The 16,335-nt window shown below is 41.4% G+C and overlaps 1 protein-coding gene across 8 annotated transcripts in view; it reads left to right on the top strand.

Moving 5' to 3' along the window:
* BPIFC (BPI fold containing family C) overlaps positions 1–16,335 on the top strand; it is a 57,247-nt gene that overhangs the window by 3,673 nt on the left and 37,239 nt on the right. For 2 of the 8 annotated variants that reach the window (XM_086401191.1, XM_086401188.1), the window contains exons 2-6: positions 117–259; positions 479–713; positions 857–899; positions 8,275–8,409; positions 9,481–9,575. The gene's annotated coding sequence lies outside the window, so the exon portion shown is untranslated. Of the gene's footprint in view, positions 1–116; positions 714–856; positions 900–4,099; positions 8,410–9,480; positions 9,691–16,335 lie in introns of those variants that run through there. The other 6 variants (XM_086401189.1, XM_086401192.1, XR_015164048.1 and 3 more) reach the window with 6 other exon arrangements.

Here is a 16,335-nt window from a genome sequence, read left to right as displayed (position 1 = left end):
AAGATGTACAGTACTCTAGAGGACAATCCTCCAAAACCTCAAAAGTCCATGAGAATATTATATACCCCTTCTCTCAACTATCTTCCTCACTGAGAATTTGTTTTTCTCTTTTGCAGGACATCACCTTAATGCCTGCAAGAAACAGTCACTGCAGTTTTCAAAGAGTTCCGAAATTTACATTTTTTAAAATGGGCCATTTTATAGAATATTACAAAAGGATGATGTCACTATTCCATGGGAATTCATTCATTGGCTCCCTGTAAGCTTTTTTTTTTTTTGGAGTATAGTTGATTTACAATACTGTGTCACCTCTGCTGTACAGCAAAGTGACTTAGTTATACACATATAGACATTCTTTTACATTCTAGGCTTTTTTTAAATAAATTTTTTATTTCAGAACAGTTTTAGATTTATAGAATTATTTTGAAGACTTACCCAATTTTCCTTTTATTAACATCTTGCTGCTGCTGCTGCTAAGTCTCTTCAGTTGTGTCCAACTCTGTGTGACCCCTGAGACAGCAGCCCACCAGGCTCCCCCGTCCCTGGGATTCTCCAGGCAAGAACACTGGAGTGGGTTGCCATTTCCTTCTCCAATGCGTGAAAGTGAAAAGTGAAAGTGAAGTCGCTCAGTCGTGTCCGACTCTTCGAGACCCCGTGGACTGCAGTCTACCAGGCTCCTCTGTCCATGGGATTTTTCAGGCAAGAGTACCGGAGTGAGTTATTAACATCTTAGATTAGTATAATAGATTTGTCACAATTAATGGACCAGTATAGATATCTATTAACTAAAATTCATACTTTATTCAGATTTCTCATTTTTTTCCTCTTCTATTTTTTCTCATTCTTTCTGTTCCAGGATCCTGTCCAGGGTGTCACCTTACATTTAGTGGTCGTGCCTCGTAAGCTCCTCTCATTTGTGATGCTTTCTTAGATTTTCCTTGTTTTTTATGACCTTGACAGTTTTGAGGATTACTAATCAGCTATCTGGAAGAGTGTCCATCAATGACAATTTGTCTGGTATCTTCTTATGAAAACACCATGACTGAGGTAATGTGTTTCTAGGAAGAAGACCATTGAGGTAAAGCACACTCATCATATCAAGATGACGTTTGGTGTTAGATTCTGACCACATGGCTTCTCCACCATAGAGTCATTTCTTTTTTCTTCTAGGTTTAGTTTTATAAGTGCCAAACTTTTCCAAAGTGGAAAACATGTTTCATTCCCATCGGCAATGAATGAGACTTCCTATTGCTTTGTATTCTCACCATCAGTTTGTATTGACAATTGTTTGCTTTTTTCATCTTAGCCGTCCTAAAAGGTGCATAGTTGTATCTCACTGTTTTAATCTGCAGTTTCCAATGACAATGCTGAGCATCTTTTTATATGCTTATATGCCATCTATATATCTTCTCTAGTGAGGGTATGTTCTTGCCTGGAGAATCCCAGGGACGGGGGAGCCTGGTGGGCTGCCGTTTCTGGGGTTGCACAGAGTCGGACACGACTGAAGCAACTTAGCAGCAGCAGCAGCAGCAGTGAGGATATCTGTTCAGATCTTCTGCCCACTTCTAATTGGGCTGTTTGTTTTCTTGAGTTTCCTTTAGTTTTCTGGACATAACTCAAATTTCTGTGCTTAACAAAAACCCTTTATAATCTAGGTAGAAACCCCTTTCTTCTATCTGCCCAGTGACCCCTAAAGAATACCCACACTGCCCTATTCCAAAAAGCCTCCTCCACTTCCCTTGACCCCGTCTCCCACGGAGTCAGTTTGCCTCTGAGCTTTTACACATGCTGATTGTGGTACCTAGAATACCTTTCCTATCCTCCTTTTAAGCAAAGTGTGTTGCCCCTTCCTTTTGCTCCAGAAGCACTTGGAACATCCTTTTTAATGTTGTCCATCCCATTGTAGTGCAATTATTTGTGTACCAGGCTTTCTCTAGTCTGAGGCTGTGAGTTTCTCAGGGGGAAAAGGCAGGTCTTATCCATCTTCAACAACACTCAGCCCCCACCTCCAATGTGAGGGCTGGTTAAGCAAGATTCAAAATATGACATAAGGATATCCATGCTTATCTCAGAGGTCTTGATATATTTATTGGAAAAGTAAGATCTGCATTCTGTCTCTACAAGAAAAAGTCTGGTTGGCCTTAGTTTCGATATTTCCTTACAAATCTAATCCATTTTCCTGAATCTTGAGCTTTAATCTACATATTGATAGTTCTCACCCTTTAGAGTGTCTCATAAAACTTATATGAATTACAAGACTTTCCTGGCAGACCAGTTGTTAAGACTCTGCACTTCCAATGCAGGATGTGCTGAGTCAATCCCTGGTCAGGGAGCTAAGATCTCACATGCTGTGCAGTGTGACCAAAAAATAATAAATATTTAAAGAGTTATATGAATGTACATTTAAATTTTAGCATGAAGTTAAATTCATTTTGAACTGCAAAAATAAAAATAAAAAGTAACTCCCTTTTAAATAAACAATAAGTAAGGGTTATTGGGTGAGTGGGTTTGTTTATTTTTCAAAACCAGCAGGAAGTCACTGCCATAAACCATTCCAAAGTGTGATTGGTGGGAGAGACCATGTCTGAGTCAATCATCAGTGTCCACCCAGAAATGTTATCACATGGTCAACAGGGGAATGTGGCCTGGGACTGAGCTGGGAAGGGAGGGAGATGTGCTCTCAGGCAATTGGGTGGTTCTGCTAGATGTCTCCCTAGCCCTTCCAGAGCCACACTAATTCCAGGCAGCTTCCTCTGGTTAGAAGTAAACTAGCAATTTCAAACAAACACATATATCTGTGTTACTCACACAGATTCAATTAGCAGCTCAAAAAACCAGATGTGCTGCCTAGCAACAGCATCCTCTCCTTACCTTCCACATCCGCTAGACTATGGCTTGTCCTTTTGTGACCTTCCTAAAAAAGGCAGCTTAGCACAGGGGTTAAGAGCCTCCCAGATGCAACTTAACCACAGAAGTAAACTTAACCATAGTGGTTCAGAGACTCCCAAAAGCAGAACACCTGGGTCCTGAATCCTGGCTCCACAAACTAGCTGTGATGCCTAAGACTAGGCAAAATTACTTAAACTCTCAGTCTCCTCGTCTATAAAATGGAGATAATATTATTACCTCAAATAGCTTTGGTGGGAATTTAATGAGTTCATATATAAATGGTGCCTGTATGTGCATGCTTATTTGCTTCAGTCGTATCCGACTCTGTGCGACCCGACGGCCTGCAGCCTGCCAGGCTCCTCTGTCCATGGGATTCTCCAGGCAAGAATACTGGACTGGGTTCCCATGCCCTCCTCCAAGGGATTGTCCCAACCTAGGAATAGAACTCATGTCTCTTATGTCTCCTGCATTAGCAGGCAGGTTCTTTACCACTATTATCACCTGGGAAGCCCCATAGAGTACCAAGCATTCAATAAATGTTAACTCTCATTTTTCTCTACCTCTTATGTCGCTCTTCAGGGTTTCCTTTTAACCAGATTTTACCAACACAAAATGTTGGGGAATGGGGAAGTCAAAGTGTCCTTTGTCCTAAAACTGCTTTATCTGGTTCATCCCCACCCCCGCCAACACACACAAAGAATCCCTGTTTCCTCCCACTTTCGTCTCCTACAAAATATAACATAATTTGTTTCCAAGCTCAAAAACAGTCTTATATTCAAATAACTTCTTTCTGTATGGGAATAGCCCGGACATTCTAGAAACCAAGAGCTAGGATGGTCCACTCTTATATCTGACATCTTTCTCTTTTTTGGACACCTTTCTTTAATGAAGATTCTAGCTAGTTGATTTTTATTTTTCTTTTGGAGTGTTAATTAAAGTCTCTCTTGATCTGCAGAGACTAATATACTGTCAGCCATTAATAAGTGAAATAACAGTAGGCAGTGACCAAAACCATCCCAAAGAAAAAGAAATAGAGAAAGGCAAAGTGGTTGTCTGAGGATGCTTTACAAATAGCTGAGGAAAGAGAGAAGCAAAAGGCAAGGGAGAAAGGAAAACATACACCCAACTGAATGCAGAGTTCCAGAAAATAGCAAGGAGAGATAAGAAGGTCTCCTTAAATGAATGCAAAGAAACAGAAGAATGGAAAAGACTAACAATCTCTTCAAGAAAATTAGAGATGTCAAGGGAAGATTTCATGCAAGGATGGGCACAATAGAGAACAGAAATGGTAAGGACCTAACAGAAACAGAAGAGATTAAGAAGAAGTGGCAAGAATGCACAGAAGAGCTATGTAAGAAAAGTCTTAATGACCCGGATAACCACAGTGGTGTGTTCATTCACCTAGAGCCACACATCCTAGAGTGTGAAGTCAAATGGGCCTTAGGAAGCATTACTATGAACAAAGCTAGTGGAGGTGACAGAATTCCAGAATTCCTGTGTTATTAAAAATCCTAAAAGATGTTGCTGTTAAAGTGCTGAACTCAATATGCCAGCAAATTAAAAAACTCAGCAGTAGTCACAGGACTGGAAAATTTCAGTTTTCAGTCCAATCCCAAAGAAAAGTGAAAAGTGAAAGTGAAGTCCCTCAGTCGTGTCCAACTCTTTTCGACCCCATGGACTGTAGCCCACCAGGCTCCTCCATCCATGGAATTTTCCAGGCAAGAGTACTGGAGTGGGTTGCCATTTCCTTCTCCAAATCCCAAAGAAGGGCAGTGCCAAAGAATGTCAAACTACCGCACAATTGCACTCATTTCACATGCTAACAAGGTTATGCTCAAAATCCTTCAAGCTAGGCTTCAGCAGTATGTGAACTGAGGACTTTCATATGTATAAACTGGGTTTAGAAAAGGCACAGGAACCAGAGATCAAATTCCTAACATCTGCTGGGTCATAGAAAAAGCAAGGGAATTCCAGAAAAGCATATACTTCTGCTTCATTGACTACATTAAAGCCTTTAACTGGGTGGATCAAAACAACTGTGGAACATTCTTAAAGAGATGGGACTACCAGACCACCTTACCTGTCTCCTGAGAAACCTGTATGCAGGTCAAGAAGCAACAATTAGAATCAGACATAGAATAATGGACTGGTTCAAAATTGGGAAAAGAGTACGACCAGGCTGTATATTGTCACCTTGCTTATTTAACTTATATGCAGAGTACATCATGCCAAATGCCAGGCTGGATGAATCACAAGCTGGAATGAAGATTTCCAGGAGAAATATCAACAACCTCAGATACTCAGATGACACCACTCTAATGGAAGAAGGTGAAGAAGAACTGAAGAGCCTCTTGATGAAGGTGAAAGGAGAGTGAAAAAGCTGGCTTGAAACTCAGTATTCAAAAAACTAAAATACGGCATCCAGTCCCATCACTTCATGACAAATAGAAGGAGAAAAAGTGGAAGCAGTGACAGTTTTTATTTTCTTGGGTTCCCAAATCACTGTGGATGGTGACTGCAGCTATGAAATTAAAGGACTTTTGCTCCTTGGAAGGAAAGCTATGAAAACCTAGACAACATATTAAAAAAGCAAAAACATCACTTTGCCAACAAAATTCCATATGGTAAAAACTATGGTTTTTCCAGTAGTCATGTACAGATGTGACAGTTGGACCATAAAGAGAGCTGAACACTGAAGAATTGATCCTTTCGAACTGTGGGGTTGGAGAAAACCCTTGAGAGTCCCTTGAACTGCAAGAAGATCAAACCAGTCAATCCTAAAGGAAATCAATCCTGCATATTCATTGGAAGGACTGATACTGAAGCTGAAGCTCCAATATTTTGGCCATCTGATGCAAAGAGCCAACTAGTTGGAAAAGACCCTGATGCTAGGAAAGTTAGAAGGCAGGAGGAGAAAGGCACGACAGAATGAGATGGTTAGATAGCATCACTGACTCAGTGGACTATCTGAGAGACAGTGGAGGATGGAGGAACCTGACATGATGCAGTCCCTGGGATTGCAAAGAGTTAGACATTACTTATCGACTGAAAACCAACCAAATTAGTCTTGCATTCTCAGTTGTCATCATAGGTAGGCTGGATAAGTAGGAATTCCCAGCAAATCCTTAGTTAAATCTGGAAGACTAAAATAAATAATGAAACTGGATATCTGGATATCATGTTGCTGGCTTTTGTTGTTTTTAATGATGAATTTTGCAAATTACTAGAAAATGATTCTTCCAACAGAAAGGAAGGCTTGAGGTAATGTCTAATACCCTTTACAAATAAAACAAAAACAGACCAGCTGTACTCTCTTTTATCTTCGTGTCTTAAACTCCAAGTATCTGAGGCTGTTTTTCCAAAATTATTCCACATCATGCATGAGCTGTACTATTATTTACTTCATAAATAAACCCAATTCTTAAAGTGTATATAAATTTGTTTAAAAGGGGAAGCTATCTAAAGGGGAAATTTTATTAATTTCCTAATAGAGGATAAACATACAAAATAAATATAAATATCATGAACATTAAACTCTGTACAGTACTTCAAAGTAAAACTTGTTTAAAACATCTTTTAAATTATTAATTGAAAATAATAGAGAAAATACAAGTAATAGGGCATCTAAATTATTGACAGTGAAGGAAAAACTTAACATATGCTATCTCACTTAGTTTAATTCTCATAATGACTTTCAAAGTAAATGTGATAACCACTTTTATAGAAGATTCTCTGAGACCCAAAGGAAATAAGTAAATTGCCCAAGTTCCCAGAGTTGGGGTGGGCAGGGCAAGTCTGTGTGAGGCCAGAACCACAAGGACTGCAGGATGGGGTTCCTCCTCCACCCATTTCACATCCTGTCTCCTCTCCTTCATCCAGGCCACACTTCCCAAGACTTCTCTCCAAATCCTGTGCCCAAAATCCCAGGATTCACAACACTGACTTGGGTTAGAGTTTCAGTATTTTGTGCCAAAAATAAAAATTAGTATTTGCATCAGAAAATATACAATTATTTGTATTTTACAGTCTTCAGCTTGCTTTTAAGTGGAGCAGATTCTTATGCAGCTGGTTAATGGGTCTGACGATGCAAATAGGAGGCTAATCAAGGTCTAAGTCTCCCTGACAGAAACAAGGAATGAGGATGGGAAAGATGGGATTGGGGGTGGGGGAAGCAGGAGGTGGAGGTAGAGGCAGAAGCTGCTGGGGAGGTGGGGGAGAGAGAGATCAGAGAGAGAGAAGGGGGATGGAGGAAGAGAGACAGCAGTGCTGCCTCCGAGGGAAGATTCAGAGGGAAGGAAAGAAATATTCACAGGTGCTTGATAAACTATTCCCCATATAATGTATTATGTCATTCATCTTCTTCCATGTCTGGTTCTTGGCTTTTTATAGTACACTAAAATAAATACAATACAATACAATTTCACGTGTTTATCTGTGTAGCACCTGAAATGACCCCATCCTCCTCCTGTAGGACATGTACCATGGGGAACTGCCTCGGATGACCTCACCACTTCTACAGATTTAATTCCATCTCAAGGATAATGACTCGGAAATTCATATTTCTAGTCGACCTCTCCTGGGAACTCCAACTACCCACCTGATGTAGCCATTTAGATGTTTAATATCATCATTTCTGCCCTTACTGCATTCCAGACACACCGGCCCACCTTGGCTATTCCCTCCACCCAATCCCTTCAGGGCTTTTTTGGTCTGGCTTCTAATGATCAGATCTCAACTCAGATACACCTCCTCTGAGAAGCCTTCCTGAGCCGTCCTAACAGAGGAAGCACTTCTCCCCTCAGTTGCATCACCTTGCCAATTACAAGACCACACCCCCCCCCCCCCAGCCCCGCTCCACAATCAACTACTTTCCTTTATTTCCTCCCTAGCACATCACAGTCTACACATTTTGGTTTGTCTTGTTTGCCTGTTTGTTTTGCATCTCCATCCACTAGAATTTAAATTCCATGTGGACATGAATTCTGTCTGTTTTACTGAAAGGAACTTGTACATAGTAGGTGTCCAATATTTGTGGATTTAATGAATGAACTAGTCTATGATAACTGGCAATAACTGATTCTATGAAGAGAGTATCTTCAGGCTCCTATCACCATTGATATGACTGACCACATACCAATGAATAAAGATTTTACAGCACTTTACAATTCAAAAGCACTTTACAGCACAAAAATTTTTCAGCATTTTACAGTTCAAACGTTCTCCTAGGTCACTTAGGATACTGCTATGGTCTGAATGTTTGTGTCCCTCCAAAATTCATATGCTGAAATCTTAACCCAAAAGGTGATGTTATTAGTAGGTAGCACTTAGGGAATTCATTTCTTCTAAAAGAGGCTCCAACACTATTAACTCTTTCCACCCTGTGAGAATACAGCCAAAAGAATCTAGCTGTGAACCAGATCTTAAACCACAACAGTGACCTGGATCCTGCTGAGCAACAGAGTCCTAATCAAGACATAACTATGCTGGCTCCTTGATTGTGGACTTCTCATTTCCAGAACAGTAAGCAACAAATTTGTTGTTTATAAGCTATGTCTTAGCTTATACATTTAGCTGAGCTTAGACTGGCTTGTGAAACTTAGTTATAGCAGCCTGAACAGACTAAGACAGCTATCAACATCTTTTTTTCACCAGTACCTTTTAAAGTAGATGCTATTTTTATTCCCACTTTACTCCTAAGAAAACTGAAGTTAAACAGGTACCTATAACTGGAGCTGTGCTAGATGAGAAATTTAAAAGCTATCAGAAGTACAGACAATGCCAAGCAAACATGCCTGTTGTTCTTCCTAGTTTTCCTGAACTGACCTGGTTTTAGTACTGAAAATCCTGTGTCCTGGGTAAACCAGAACAGTGGATCACCCCATCTTAAATTGTAAACTTAAGACCTTTGATGCTTCATGTAATCAGATTCCTGGCCATCTAAAGTGCAATGATTAAAACATGGGGAATGGGGTTTAGAGACTATAGATACCAAGTTCCAAAATAGATGAACCCACCTAAACTGACTTTAGAGGAATGCTGGGAGTGAAAGTCATTAAAAATCTGAAAAACAAGCTGATAGTTAGAGATACTTTCTGTGATCCTACCCTGAAAGATAAAGATGGTAACTAGGTTGGCCTGGTTATCAAGATGCTTTCAGAATGAATCTGATCCACCGAAAGTCCAAAAGGTATCCTTGGCAGTAGTGGCAACATTCAGTACAGGCAGCCTGACCGAGGGAAACCAGCTTACTCTCCCAGAAAGGAAAAGTCTTCCTCTTCCAATTCAATACAACTTAACACCTTTTTTTAATACACTGGAATTCTGAAGCTTTCTGGTAAAGTAGGCATAATAATTTCTCAGGATGTGTGTGTGTGCACGCACGTGCATGTATGTGTGTGTGTGTGTGTGTGTTAGGGAGATAATTATTGCATAGGTGGCATTGTCTGCTCATCTAGGTAGAGACTGAAGTGTTCATTCATGTCTTCATGTTGTTGGGTAACTGAAGTGAAGCAATTATGTGTCACATTTTGAAAGAGGCTTTTTAAAAAGATTCACCACTAGATGATTCAGACTTAATTATCATCTTTGCAGCAGATGAGTTCAAGGCTCCAGTGGAGAACACATCGACTTCAAAGGCAGAGGGAACTGAAGGCGCTCCCTGGCTTTGGATACTTCCTCTTCTTGAGGTAAGAATCTTGAACCAAGATTGAATCAACTTGAAGCTTGAACCACCTTCAAGTCTCTGCCAGTGCACAGCGTCCCAACGGGAACTACCCTCTTGCTGGAGATGACCCAGATCTGGTAGGGCACCTTGAACAGCCGGCTGTCACACATCCTGAATTATTTTGGTCTGCCTAGCCTTTTCTATGCTTTATTTCTTTACATCACTCAGCCCACCCAGAAAACTGTGAACAGCCCTAAGATAAAAATGAGAGTTGGTTTAGACTACATATTTTAGTTCTGCATCCTTCAAAAGTGGGACTCAATAGTTTGGACTTCTACTTTTGCCTCCATTCCAGTGGGGAACCCAGCACAGTGGCAGGAAATTCTAACTTGTCTCTCGACTGGTGTGGCCAAGACTAAGGAACTTCAGTGATCTCTGTGCTTTGGGATCAGGTCTTAAACCACAACAGTGACCTGGATCCTGCTGAGCAAACAGCCTTCCCATCGACCTGAATTTTGTAACTCTTATGTGTTAAGTATGGAGTTTTGGGGGATGGGGGTGGGGAGACTTGGGGTAAATTTTCAAGGCCCTTGTTATTAGAGATCTTGGTATAAAATCAAATGTGTGGGCTGAATCCCTTGAAATATTCTTCAAGTCTGCCTATATTCCATACCTGTTGATTTAAACTTCTTACCAATTTTATTATCTGTCTTAACCATTAGGTTGGAATATTCTTATAGACTAGGCTTCTTTAAACCAATTGAACTTAATTTCTCAAACTTTGCCTTTATTTTAAAGGCTACACATTTCATTCACTCAACACACCTTTTAATTTTTCCAGAGTCTGCCAAAGCTCTCCTTCAGGAGCAGTAATGGTACACTGATATTTCTCAGGACTTTCCTAAGTCGTATGTGAGTTTTCTTATTTCTAGTCAACAGAATGGCTCAGGCAAAAGCCATTTAATTTAGAAGTATTATTCTGTCTGGATATTGGTATGGAAATGTAATGCCTTTTGAGGCTTTGAGTATTGGAAAGAAGAATTCCTCAGAAGCAACAAAACACGTAACTCGCTAGCAGGTTTTTAAATCATCCTGATCCCTTCTTTTAACAGGCAACTCACCCTGTCCTTACTTGTCAGCCAAATTACCTAAACTTTTAGGAGTCATCTCCTTGTTTGACAAGATTCTGTTCCTCCCCTGCCCATAAATTATCATCCTAACCAAACAATTCAACTGAAAGTTGCATACAATATATTCCTTTATAGCCCAGTAATTTTACTCACTCATAAAATTTAGAGAAGAAAAATATGTGTTTTCTATATGCAGCTTTGAGTTCCTAAATCTCCATCAAAGTAGACCACTTCAGAAACTTCCTTGAACCAAGAAGTGAAAACAGGTTTTTTGGCTGCTGGAAGGAAATTTAAAACTCCACTTGTGCCCAAGAGAATACAAATGGGTTTGCACTTTGATACTTGAACATTTCCAGACACTTAATGAATCTTTCCACATAAAAGATGGCATCAAGCAACTCCTATTTAAAATTCCCAGATAAAAATGAAAAGTGTAGTACTGTCAAGTCATTAAATGAAAAAAAAAAATCATAAACACTAGAATTAGGAGCCAGAAGAACCGGTTTGATTCCCAAGAGTCTGACTTACTCTGGGATCTTGGACAGGTCATTTGAACTCTCTAAGCCTCTGTATCCATATGTCTAAAATGGCAGAAATATACTAGTGTTGTGAGTTTTGTGAATTGTGAAGAAATATAAATGTATCATTTTAATTGCTCTTCCATTCATAAGTAATATCTCTGCTTTGGTTTATTGTGGTTTTTCACTGTAGAAATGAAGAACTATTTATATGATAGTTTGGTTTTCTCATTGTTTTCAACCTTTTCTAGAACTTTCCTTAGCTAACAAGAATCTTGTAAGCCAGTTGGTTAGTAAGTTAGCAAATATTTATTGAGATCCTACTATATACCAGGCAGAGATAATTTCTACCTTACTTTGCATACATCTAATGGGTATAGACTTTTTGGTCTAACATTCATTTCTTTCCACTATTATGAAATCTTTTCCTCATTTAAAAAAATCCCTCTCTGAGAGGGGATATATGTATACCTAAGGCTGATTCATGTTGATGTTTGGCAAAAAAACAACAAAATTTTGTGAAGCAATTATCATCCTTCAATTAAAAAATTAATTTTAAAAATCCCTCTCTTATAATAACCTATAATAGAAAATAACCATATACATATATGCTCATGCTCAGTTCCTAAGTCGTATCTGACTCTTTGTGACCCTATGGATTATAGTCTGCCGGGGTCCTCTGTCCATGGGATTTTTCTGGCAAGAATACTGGAGTGGGTAGTCATGCCCTCCTCCAGAGGATCTTCCCGACCCAGAGTTCGAACCTGCATCTCCTGCATTGGCACAGCACACACACGTATATATGTGTGTGAATCTATGTGTGTGTGTGTGTGTCTCTGTATGATATATATATCATATATATATACACACACATATATACAGTACATGGGGTTACAGAAAGTTGGACACAATTGAAGTGGCTGAGCAGACATATATATATACATATATATGCACATACATATATATATCTATATATATATATGAGTTGCTTTGCATACAATATTATAAATCAACTATACTTCAATTAAAAAAAAACTCTCTTATGCCTGCCTAGCCATGACTCACCCATTTACAGTTCTTTGCCTACAGTGATATCAACATAACTACACATCAGTTTGGCCTCATCCTTTGTTAAAATGTGGAACTACTTCTATACCAGTTGGTAAATAGCCACTAATCTAAGCCCCAGGAGTGTTCCTCTTACTCCCATTGTCCCATCCATCTCTACCTATCCCTCTCTCAAGGACCCCTGGACCACTCCCAGGATAGCTAAAGGATCGAGGAAGGCCTAGGATAGATGGCATGCTATGCATGTTCAGTCGCTCAGTAGTGTCCAACTGGACCTAACTCCTGCATCCACCCTGAGTATAAAATGCTGTTGATATCATCCTGTCTCCCAGAACATGGAGAGCCTCACACTCATTTATCCTGCTCCTCATATTTCCCCCAACCCTCAGATCACTCATTGCTTGACCAGAGAGACCTCTTCTCCTACCAGAATTCTTTCTCCTCGGCTCTCGCTCTCGCTCCTCTGTGCTTTCCTTAGTGTTGTCTTCACCTTATCTTCCTCAAGCTGCACCCCGGGCCTGCCCCCTGCACTGTCCAGTTTCTTTCTGTAGCTTGTCCTTTACTACCAAGACCAAGTCCATACAGCTGAGACACCACACTGTGACCCTATAGACGGTAGCCCACCAGGCTCCCCCATCCCTGGGATTCTCCAGGCAAGAACACTGGAGTGGGTTGCCATTTCCTTCTCCAATGCATGAAAGTGAAAAGTGAAAGTGAAGTCACTCAGTCGTGTCCTACTCTTCACGACCTCATGGACTGCAGCCTACCAGGCTCCTCCGTCCATGGGATTTCCTAGGCAGGAGTACTGGAGTGAGGTGCCATTGCCTTCTCCGGGCATAAGGTCATAGCAGTTTTAAAATATTGAAATACCTCAGTATCTATTAGCAAACAGTCACTGCTCTGGGTTCCCCACCCCACCCCCCAGTATACCCACAATGGCCACTCCTCCAAGACTTCCTCTGTCCCACCCATGATCCAAGACCTAATCTCCCCAGCCCTGCTCTAGAACTGTGGCCACCATCTGTTCTAATGGATGAATATGCTCTGCTAGTGTGTAAATGCTTTAACCACCTCTGCAAAGAGCTATAATAAAATGTAGGGTGAAATAAATCCTATTCCTTTTAGTTGTGTGAGGCTAGAGGTATCCATCTTCACTGCTGTATAATATTCCACCGTGCGCATAAACCTCCGTGTATGTGCATTCTGCTGGGAATGTCTATGTTGTGTTCAACTCTCTGCTGGGCTCACTTTGCTCTTTTGGACATTTTGGCACCTGGCTCACGTGGGCAGGGGGTTCTCTTGAGTGTGTTCCTAGAAGAATAAGGTATGTTATATTCAAGGGAAAAATAAAGGCCATTTCTTTGCTTATGATTCATTGATTCCCTCTATCAGTACTTATCAGTCACTCACCGCGTCCAAGACACTGAGGGATTCAGGCTCTGAAACCTCCAAGCCAGACAAGGCCTTTGGCCTCACAGCACTTATATTCTGGTAGAGGAGACAGACAATAAGTTAAAAAAAAGGAAATACAGGCACATGAATAAATATATATTTTGACTGAGGGTTCAGAAGGAAATGAGATTAGCTTAGGGAAGTCATAAATGGCTTCAGAAGGAGAACTATGTTTACAGTGAACCTTGAGGATGCACAGACTTTCTGTAGGCTAAGTGAAGGGCAACAGCCTAAGTGCGGGTATTAATCAGGAAGCATGGGGTGAGTTTGGGCTTCCTCAGTGGCTCAATGGTAAAGAATCCACCTGCAATGAAGGAGATACAGGTTAGATCCCTGGGTTGGGGAGATCCCCTGGAGAAGAAAACAGCAACCCAGTCCAGTGTTCTTGCCTGGAGAATCCCATGGACAGAGGAGCCTGGCGGGATACAGTCCATGGGGTCACAAAGAGTCGGACGTGACTTAGTGACTAAACAATAACAATAGTGGGATGAGTTTGGGGACTTCTCTGGACAAGGGATATACAGATCCACTGACAAATGTAAGCAGGTTGACTGAACCAGCCTCTTCTCATACCTGAAGGTGGATTTATGCAATACAGGACAAATCAAGACTCTACTTCTCGATCTCATGGCCCTCTAGCAAAATGCCCCTATGAGTACTCACCAGTCTGAGCATACACCCATAGCATGAGTGGGGAAGCTTGTGCACTGGACAGAATGCCAGCCCCAGGGGTGAGAGGGGCAGCCCTTTCTCTGCCACCAAGCTGGATACACTCGTGTGGGGTTTTCCTGGGACATTCTCTGCTGGTCCCACAGAGGCTGGTATATCTCCAGAGGGCATCCTTTCTCATTTCACACAAAAGCCCACCATAAGCCAGCAGTAGCCCTACTCGGACACTCCCTCCCCTGGTCAGACTGCTGTGCTCCTTTCAGATAAATTCTCTGGAACTCCCCTTTGTCTACTTCGTAGCATTCCCATTTCTATGGGCTTACCCAAGGGCACACAAAAATGTTTGTTTTCTCTGTTGTTGTTCAGTCACCAAGTCATGTCCGACTCTTTGCAACCCCATGAACTATAGCCCACCAGGCTTCTCTGTCCATGGAATTCTCCAGGCAAGAATACTAGAGTGGATTGCCATTTCCTTCTCCAGAGGATCTTCCTGACCCAAGTCTTGAACCCTGGTCTCCTGCATCACAGACAGATTCTTTACCACTTGAGCTATAGGGAAGTCCTTTGTTTATCTTGGCCAAGCACAGAGATACTCTCTCTTTCTCTCTCTGTCACACACACACACACACACCTCTTACAGTGACCTTCCCCTTCATCTGGACTGCTCCTGAATCCCAGCCCCTCTGGGGTCCTTCCCTGCCCCAACTGGCCTGACTCCTCCCTCTGTCTAAATACACAGCTCCTACAACTCCCTCTTCCCTGACCACTCCCTCAAGTGCTCCCCTAACTAGTTTCACGTTTGTGTGTTAACTCCGTGGGTAATACAGGAATGACAGGTCCCCCAGCTTGTAAACTCCCAGAACTAGAAACAAGGCCTGTAAATGCATTACCAACTCTACTGTCATTAGAAGAAACCTGTATCACTGATGTTGCTGCTACCTCTGCTTCATTCATCAAGAAAATGGAGTGACATTAATTCATTGAATCCATTAATTCAGTAAGTGTACATTGAACATTTGGTATATGTCAAGCACTAGCAAGATAACAGTGAATAAGATGCGGTCTTTCTCCTTGGAGAAGATGTTTAGTAAGTTTTTTCATGTGTCTTCTATGTGCCAGGTATTGTACTAGGCTCTGGAATCATAGTAGTAAGTCAGACAAGACAATCACAATGCAGGACTGTACATATGAAAATCAAGGACTGTTCCGAGTACTGTGGGACCTCCAAAGTCATGCCTGGCCCACTTCATAGTCTCAAAGAAGAGACAAGCCATTCATTCATTCAATCAATATTTGCCTACTGGATGCCAGTCAGTGTTCAAGGTGCTGAAGTGATGAAGTCCTTCTCCGTGAAGCCTTAAAATTCTAGTAGGAGAGATAGAAAATAAACAAGTAACTAGAAACCATGCTAGGTGATGACTAGTGCTTTGGAGAAAAAATACAGCAAGGGAGGCATGGGGAATATCGAGGTCATGGGGAGTGTGTTTCGTTTAGACAGGTTAGGAAAGGCTTCACTGAGATATCTCTCAAAATACCTGAAGAAAGTGAAAGGCCCAGCCACGTGGTTTCCGGAAGCTGTGTCTGCCAGGCAGAGGGAACAACAAGTGTAAAGACCTGAGATCCAGGCTGCTTAGAGTGATCAAGGAAGATCAAGTCAGCCAATGAGACTGGGTCCAGATGAGCCAGGTATGTCTATGAAGGAAAGTCAAGGAGGAAGTAGAGGTGTGAGCAGGGCAGGGCCTTGCAGTTGGTAGAAGGGCTTTGGATTTTTTGCTGAGTAAGATAAGGAACCACTGGAGGGCTTTAACAGGACGGGGGCAGAAGTGACAGGCCTGACTTGAGAAGTTTTACCAGAAGAAGAACACTTGAGAAGTTTTCCCAGAAGGAACTGTGCAGCTGGCCCTGGAGGATGCATTCACCAGACAGATGTGGGCATGCGACGCAA

The sequence above is a fragment of the Bos grunniens genome, chromosome 5 (genome assembly GCF_055505025.1).
Source record: "Bos grunniens cultivar Pamir isolate PY7600 chromosome 5, Bosgru_T2T1.0, whole genome shotgun sequence".
Lineage (NCBI taxonomy): Eukaryota > Metazoa > Chordata > Mammalia > Artiodactyla > Bovidae > Bos > Bos grunniens.
Note: the sequence above shows the minus strand (reverse complement) of the source record. Positions and strands in the feature narration are given on the sequence as shown.